General features: G+C 42.5%; 1 pseudogene; it reads left to right on the top strand.

Annotated features, from left to right (window-relative positions):
- The first annotated feature begins 322 nt into the window (after nt 1–322).
- Nucleotides 323–5,384, top strand: LOC112261463 (annotated as a pseudogene).
- Nucleotides 5,385–9,049: the final 3,665 nt, after the last annotated feature.

Raw genomic sequence — 9,049 nt, 5'->3', positions numbered from 1 at the left:
CCCTCTTACCATCATCAACAGTACCCTAAAACCCGGCCTCACTCTTCAGCTACGTGCTCAACTGCTAAAGGCCAATCTTCCAGTCTGTCTTCAGTCTCACAGCAGTAATGATCAACTTCTACGTGGGCATCACTTCACCGCACGGTACCTCACCTCCCTGGAATACTTATCTGACCTGAACATGCTTGTGCAGCTGAGGTTTCTGAACCTGATAGGAGAGGCTGGCCAACATGTTTCACAACCTGAACCAGGCTGGAGAGCCTGAATTCAATTCACTCTGGAGGAAGAGCTGAGCAGAGACCTCCACTCCCTCAGGCAGTTGATGGTGGAATCTCTAGAAGAGTTCAGTGTGATGGAGAGCTTCCCAGAGACCCTGACCAGCCTGAGGTCCCTGGTATTCTATGATCCTAGAATACAGTGCAACTGTGATAACTCCTGGCTGGTCCCCTGGGCCCAAGGACAGACACATGTCCAGGTCATCAGCTGTGATAAGTACTGGCTGGTCCCCTGGATCCTGGACCCCAAAACATCCTGTGGCGTTCTGCATTAGCATCGAATAGCCCTCGTGATATGCAACTTTTCAGGGAAGTTAGGAACCAATATACACAGGCAGTTAGGAAAGCTAAGGTTAGCTTTTTCAAACGGAAATTTGCATCCTGTAGTACAAACTCAAAAAAGTTCTGGGACACTGTAAAATCCATGGAGAATAAGAGCACCTCCTCCCAGCTGCCCACGGCACTGAGGCTAGGAAACGCTGTCACTACCAATAAATCCACAATAATTGAGAATTTCAATAAGCATTTTTTTACGGCTGGCCATGCTTTCCACCTGGCTACCCATACCCAGGTCAACAGTCCAGCACTCCCCACAGCAACTAGCCCAAACCTTCCCCACTTCTTCTTCACCCAAATCCAGATAGCTGATGTTCTGAAAGAGCTGCAAAATCTGGATCCCTACAAATCAGCCGGGCTAAACAATCTGGACCCTCTCTTTCTAAAATTATCTGCTGAAATTGTTGCAACCCCTATTACTAGCCTGTACAACCCCTTTTTTGTATCTTCCGAGATTCACATAGATTGGAAAGCTGCCGCGGTCATCCCCCTCTTCAAAGGGGGAGACACTCTGGGCCCAAACTGCTACAGACCTATATCCATTCTACCCTGCCTTTCTAAGGTCTTTGAAAGCCAAGTTAACAAACAGATTATCGACCACTTCGAATCTAACCGTACATTCTCTGCTATGCTCTCTGGTTTCAGAACTGGTCATGGGTGCATCTCAGCCACGCTCAAGGTCCTAAACGATATCATAACCACCATCGATAAGAGACATTACTGTGCAGCTGTATTCGTTGACCTTGCTAAGGCTTTCAACTCTCTCAATCACAACATTCTTATTGGCAGACTCAGACTCAGTTTCTCAAATGATTGCCTCGCTTGGTTCACCAACTACTTCCCCGATAGAGTTCAGTATGTCAAATCGGAGGGCCTGTTGTCCGGATCTCTGGCAGTCTCTATGGGGGTGCCACAGGGTTCAATTCTCGGGCCAACTCTCTTCTCTGTATACATCAATGATGTCGCTCTTGCTGCTGGTGATTCTCTGATCCATCTCTATGCAGACGACACCATTCTGTATACCTCTGGCCCTTCTTTGGACACTGTGTTAACTAACCTCCAGATGATCTTCAATGCCGCCTGTCCAGCATCACTATTCTGGACGGTTCTGACTTAGAATATGTGGGAAACTACCTAGGTGTCTGATTAGACTGTAAACTCTCCTCCCAGACTCACATTAAACATCTCCAATCCAAAATTAAATCTAGAATCGGCTTCCTATTTCGCAGCAAAGCATCCTTCACTCATACTGTCAAACATACCCTCGTAAAACTAACTATCCTACCGATCCTAAATGTAATTTACAAAATAGCCTCCAACACTGCTCAACAAATTGGATGCAGTCTATCACGGTGCCATCCGTTTTGTCACCAAAGCCCCATATATTACCCACCACTGCGACCTGTATGCTCTCGTTGGCTGGCCTTCACTTTATACTCGTCGCCAAACCCACTGGCTGCAGGTCATCTACAGGTCTCTGCTAGGTAAAGCCCCGCCTTATCTCAGCTCACTGGTCACCATAGCAGCACCCACCCGTAGCACGCGCTACAGCAGGTATATCTCAAAGGTCACCCCCAAAGCTAATTCTTCCTTTGGCCGCCTCTCCTTACAGTTCTGTGCTGCCAGTGACTGGAACGAACTGCAAAAATCCCTGGAGTTAGAGACTCTTACCTCCCTAACTAGCTGTAAACACCAGCTGCCAGAGCAGCTCACAGATCACTGCACCTGTACATATCTCATCTGAAAATAGCCTATCCAATCTACCTCATCCCCATACTGTATTTATTTATTTATCTTGCTCCTTTGCACCCCAGTATCTCCACTTGTACATTCATCTTTTGCACACCCTACCATTCCAGTGTTTAATTGCTATATTGTAATTACTTTGCCACCATGGCCTATGTATTGCCTTACCTCCCTTATCCTACCTCATTTGCACATGCTGTATATAGATTTTTCTACTGTATTATTGATTGTATGTTTGTTTGTTTATTCCTTGTATTACTCTGTGTTGTTCTATGTGTCAAACTCCTTTCTTTATCTTGGCCAGGTCACAGTTGTAAATGAGAACTTGTTCTCAACTAGCCTACCTGGTTAAATAAAGGTGAAATAAAAATAAAATAAAACAGAGACATGCTCAGGTCATCATGTATCACCTTGGGGACGCAGAACTAACATGCAAGAATTAAAATGTTATCCACAACTTTAATAGGTACTCAAAGGCCAACTGTTCCCTAGAGTGGGCTTTGTCTTGTTCATCTGCAACTCCATGGGCCTTCTCCTCTTCATGCTGGTGGTGCTGCTCCATTAGCTGGCCGGGGACTACCTGCTGTCCCTCAGACACATCTCCCGCAGCTGTCTGGAGGAGGTCATGTCTCTAAAGGCCTTTGAGTCGTTCAGCAGGAGCGACAAACGCTGGGTGGTGGAGAAGCTACTGCCAGGCATGGAGCAGAGGAGGCCCCCATTCCTGTGTCTCAGCTTGCACAGCAGGGACTTCCTGCTGGGGAAGGACATCATGACAACATCACAGACAGCCTCTATGGCAGCCGCTACACCATGATTCGTCACAATCTGTGCAGTAACTGGTGCTCTTTAAAGCCATGCCTGGCCACCCTCCGTCTGCTGGTGGAGCACAGAAACATCCTCATCCTGGTCTTCCTTGAGGACATCCCCTTCGGCAACTGGCAAGACTGGTCAAGCCGTCTGGCAAGACTAGTCAAGACCAGGACCTATCTGGACTGGCCCCAGGACTCAGCCTTGCTGAGACCGAGTGTCGACCGAACTGGCTGCTCCAAGGCCTGTGTGAACAACCTGGTATCAAATCAAGGTTGTCAGAGTTACTCAAGACTGTCTTGGCACACTGAGCTAAAACCCTGATATCTTTAAGAGCTAACACAATGTTTGCTCTTAGGCAAGATTACTGAAAGCAATTAATTAATTCATAACATAGCATTAAATATCACCTGAAAGTAATTCATTCATTCATAACATAGCATTAAGAATTATTTACATTTTAGTAGGTATAAAGAAGCAAACAACTAATGAAACAAACCATTTTCTCAGGCTAATTATTCATTTTAGTAATGAGGACTATTTTTCTCAGGCTAATTGTTCATAACGAGTTAAAATCACATGGAAATGTTTACATCAACATGTTTTTTTTTAGGCTGCTTGTTCAAGTTAGTAAAGGAATCAAATGTACACAAGATTATTGACTCAAGTTAAAACAACCTATTTGGAATATCTAATAAGTGTATATGTATCAGGAGTCACCAACCCAAAATATGGATTCATTTGTTTGGTTTGTTACAGTTTAGCATTGGCATCATTGAGTGCAAAATAATGAGAGTGGTAGAATACTGACAACATGGTAAAATCCTGGTGCCACAAGGTGGGAGAGAAGGCCTACCAGGCATGTGGCAGAGGAGCACAGCTTGACCCTGGAGATGCTTCTTTACAGTAACACATGGGAATGTGTGTACTGCTGGCCAATGCTGGCAGAAGCCCCTACAGCCCAGCCAGCTGCCAACTGACACTGGGATAGAATGGATACATGAGAGAGGAAGGCTTAGTGTGTCTTTTATGATGACTTGAGTAAGAACTGAGCAGGAAGCCTGGTTACCCAAAGCAGAGAGGTAGGCAGAGTGGGTAATTACTTTAAAGAGGGCTTCATTACAATATCACAACAAACAATGATGCTGCTCCTCTGAAGTAACCATGAGAGGCAGGGCGCGCACCAATCAAACCTAATGACCAACACTAAACAGTCAGGAACAGTGACTGCTATAGATACATATGTTCACCATTAGAACGAGTTGCATCGTTGTTCAGTATTACTGGTGACACATATAAACCAATAGAGTAAAACGGTTTACTCACAACCACTTTAAAGATCAGTATACCTGGCCTGGTAATTCCTCTCTCTTTCAATACAAGTAATTATGATAAAAATAATAATAATGACAATAGTAATAATAATATTTATTTATTATAATAATATTTATAATAATAATATTTGAATTGTCAATGTACTGCAATTATAATTATTTAAAATAATTCTATTGCCATAATATATCTTGCAGAAACGGTTGTGTAATTGTTTCTGTCATAGTCAGACGTTTAAGCTTGGGGAGAAATTCACTTGACATTTGTAACTAATTTAAACTGTTAATTTTATTGATATAATAAAATACCTAGGTCAATATATTTAGGTCGCAATTATTTCGCATTTCAAATGTTAGTCTAAACATTTAGCAAAATAAATCAACTTTTTAATTTGTTAATCCATTAATTCCCGAATTTATTACTGATGTTTTTTATAATTAATTTTTTAAAGTAATTATTCTGAGTGAAAATAACCTAATTTAAAATGAATGCAGATATTGTTCACTAGATTGCCTTACCTAAACTGCTATGGTTATTCAATGTCTTTTGAAATCGAATGCATCCAGTGTTAGCCAATATAGCAAAAACACTGAGATTTCATGACACGGTGATCTGAAATCTGTCCGTTAGCAGTGCTTAAAGGATTACGGTTAAAAAGCAAATGAAACCACAGTGCAACAGTGCAAGTTGGACAAGTTGCCATGGCAAGCTCTTCATCGGACAAAAAGCTAGAGTGGAATTACACCGCTGTGGCCTCAGCTCCGCTCAATAGTCACCGCAAAGGCGATGTCCCAGACATCAACGGCCCTTATGTGTGTACTATCTGGACTCGAACACTTCATTCACGAAGTGGTTTATCTGTGACAGCCAGAGATTGGCTATGAGTGACATGGGAAACTCAGGTAGACCCATGAAAGAACGACTGTATACCGACAGTATACCGACTGCAATGGCCTAATTATTGTGTTTCTGTTGTCCATTTACAAATTAAAAAAATTACATTTCTTATCACATATATTCGGAAAGAAAATGTATTACCGATAGCATTAAAAGAGTAGGCCATAGTGATTTTTAATAATGACATGTTGTTTTCATCAAAATAGGCTATTTCATGTTCTAAAATAATTTTCTGCAGATACTAGAAGGAAACAACATTGAATAACTTTAAAACCTTTATGATTCTCAAACACCATGACTTCAGCTAGAGACACATTATACTCACCATGCAGACACTCTCCAGAACAGTTGTCAACCATTATGATACATGAACCTCACACTTAGACATCTGTTTTTAGCATTGCATTTAGTTATTTACGCATTATCAGAGCCGAATAATTAAATGTTGCTCTGCGCCTGACACACACACAGCTACAGACAGATAGACAGACACACACACAGCTACAGACAGACAGACAGACAGACAGACAGACAGACAGACAGACAGACAGACAGACAGACAGACAGACAGACAGACAGACAGACAGACAGACAGACAGACAGACAGACAGACAGACAGACAGACAGACAGACAGACAGACAGACAGACAGACAGACAGACAGACAGAAAGAAAACTGGCATTTATCCATCTGTATAATGGCATCAAATGGATTCATAAAAAGCTAAGGAGATGACTCTCTTCACAATAATGCTGCATTTAGATGCGTTCACTAACAGTTTTTAGAACACACCCTAGTGATTTAACCTATCAACATAAATAGTCTGTTTCTCCTTCTCTGTATCATCTGTAGGGAATTAAGTGTATTAGGTTTCAAGGCTGCCTGGACAAATCCCCCCATTTCTCTCTCTCTCTCTCAATTCAATTTCAATTTAAGGGCTTTATCTTTCTCTCTATCTCTCATGAAGCAGCACATGTTGTTGGAGTCCGTGGACCCTCGTTAGGTTTAATCCAGCAAAGACAAGGCCACACCGATTTAAGTCGTCTGAGGCGGCTGGATGAGGGGAACAGGGCCAGGCCAAGGGGGTTGCTCGTAGGGGGGCCGAGGAGGCTGCAGCACAGAACAGGACCTTAATTCAATTTGAGAAAGTCTGTTTTGACAGAAGCAAAGAGTTACCAGGAGTGGCAGGAGAGCCCATTACACATGTAAAGGGTCCAGATTAGAAGCACCCCATCAAACTGTAAAGGACCCAGATTAGGAACACCCCATCAAACTGTAAAGGACCCAGATTAGGAACACACCATCAAACTGTAAGGGATTTAGATTAGGAACACACCATCACACAGTAACGGGTCCAGATTAGGAACACTCTACCACACAGTAAGGGGTCCAGATTAGGAACACCCCATAATATATGTAAGGGGTCCAGATTAGGAACACCCCATTATACTCTAATGGGTCCAGATTAGGAACACCCCATTATACTCTAATGGGTCCAGATTAGGAACACTCCTCTCCTCAGGAAAGCACAATCTCCCAGCTCAGTTCGTGGATTAGTAAAGATTTTTTCAGAACAACCCGCCATCATTCAGTCTTTCAATCAGTCATTCAACAGAACATGATAATGATCAATGAATTGTGTTGTTAAACGTTGAATTAAGGGTTTCCAGATACGCAGTAGAAAAGATGGTATTGTCTTGGACAGCATTGTAGTACAGTTGGAGTTTTGCCCTTGGGGTAATTCTAATTGACAAGAAGGGGGGCCTATGTCTGCTGCAGTACATGATACATGAGCAAATCCATGATTCATGAGGTATCGTATTTAAGTACCTTAATATATAATAGTATACAGCATTCTGAGAATGTGGACAATTAATCCAATATCAGCTCATAACATTTATTGAAGATACATAATATAATCAAGTTATTTAAACAATTTCAGAATTACAGACAAACAGCCGCCAAAATGAAACAGCAGTGCAATCCCTTACAGCAAGTTGTTTATTAATGATAAAAAAAATATCAATATCAATAACCCCAGAGACAAAGTTAGTGTGTTTAATTACAGATAAAGGCCTATGGTGAGTCTGAGCAAGTAGTGAGGTTCTCCACAGAGACCCAAGGCAATATGTGTTATATTTGCATACAGCTGGCGGAGAGTGAGTGAGTAATAAGCATATTGAGCATATTAAACAACCCCGTAGGACTGTGTACTGTATTCATCTACCCTCAGGGTTACTGTGTTCCTTAGGGGAGAAGATTACACACAACCCCAACATCACATGGAGGTAAAGTCACAGAGGTCTCAGAGGTATGGTTGTGTAGATACTAGCCTATCGCTTTCAGATGAACCACCATTTGATCTGCTGGTTTCCTGCCATTGATCAAGGCCCACCAGAACGCTCAGCTGAAGGACTGGGAGAAACCTGATCGTAAGAGAGTGACAGAATTAAAGAATGAGAGGAAGGAGAAGAGAAGGGTAAAGTCACTCACCACTGTACCCTCTCGCCATTCCCTCTCCATGTGTGCTCATCTTTAAACCTCATCATGTGCAGACAGAGCTAGAATATGTCTGTGTTTCATGATAATCTCTATAAAGCCTTTTCTATATGGGTTTCTCCCTTCCTCCTGTCACCTGACCTCCCCTGGCTGAAACGTCTTCCTGTCACCTGACTCCCCTGGCTGAAACTTTTCCAAAAACTGTATTTTTCACCTCTGCATTCCTTTCCTGTCTACAGCATGTTTCTCATCCTCTCTAGCTGGCTGTTGCTACATTTCTCTTTGATTCTGTGTTAAATGGAGGATGTCAGGTCTTCCACTGAAACAGACGGTTGCAGAGTGTCAGTTATATATCCTGGAGACTCTTTTTAGACTTACACCTCAGCGCCATAACATGCCCCCCTCCACCATACACACCCGGGGTCTGAGTGACAGTCGCTCCAATGCCCTAGCCTGGCGGTAAGGTACAACATGACCCATCTGGTTCTGATCGCCCCCAAACGTGGATAGGCAACATGCTCGCTAGGTCTTGTCCTTGTCAAGAAACCTGCTGCATCGGTGCCTTTCCTGTCCAGATACACTGTGATAGGTCTATTTCTGTGAAATGTGAAGATAATTCAAAACAGTCTTCTCATACAGTGTGTAGGGGAGGTAGTGTGACACATATCATCTCTGTCTGGACTATCTTGAGGCAATTTTACTTTTAAAAAATCACTCGCTTTTTGTCAATTATTTCAGTCAAGCATTAGAAGCGAACGTCGCACTCATGAAACAACTAGATAATATTTCTAAGATGTTCTAAGTTATTGCTCGAATAGCCACAGACTTCAAATCTATCACCTCCCAAGTAAAACAATCAGATACCATCCCACTAAGCCATCTAGTCAAGGTAACGAACTGACAACTATTCTGTTGAGGTTTTCGCTTACCACATAGAGTACAGTACAGTCATTGCAACTTCAGCTTCTCTAAGGAAGGGAAATTATTCCCTGTAATGTAACCTAAATAGCCTAGAACGTTTGTATATTGCGGAACAGATTTGCCCTCAAACCATGATTTACTGTTACTAACTCCAAATGTAATCAGATACGACCTCATACTTCTATTCCTGCTTTGCGCAAACGGTAAAGATCAAGGTCAAGGTCAGGTTCAAAAAT

Source organism: Oncorhynchus tshawytscha, linkage group LG01, assembly GCF_018296145.1.
Source record: "Oncorhynchus tshawytscha isolate Ot180627B linkage group LG01, Otsh_v2.0, whole genome shotgun sequence".
NCBI classification, from domain to species: domain Eukaryota; kingdom Metazoa; phylum Chordata; class Actinopteri; order Salmoniformes; family Salmonidae; genus Oncorhynchus; species Oncorhynchus tshawytscha.
The sequence above is the reverse complement of the archived record's forward strand: the minus strand, read 5'-3'. Positions and strand labels throughout refer to the sequence as shown.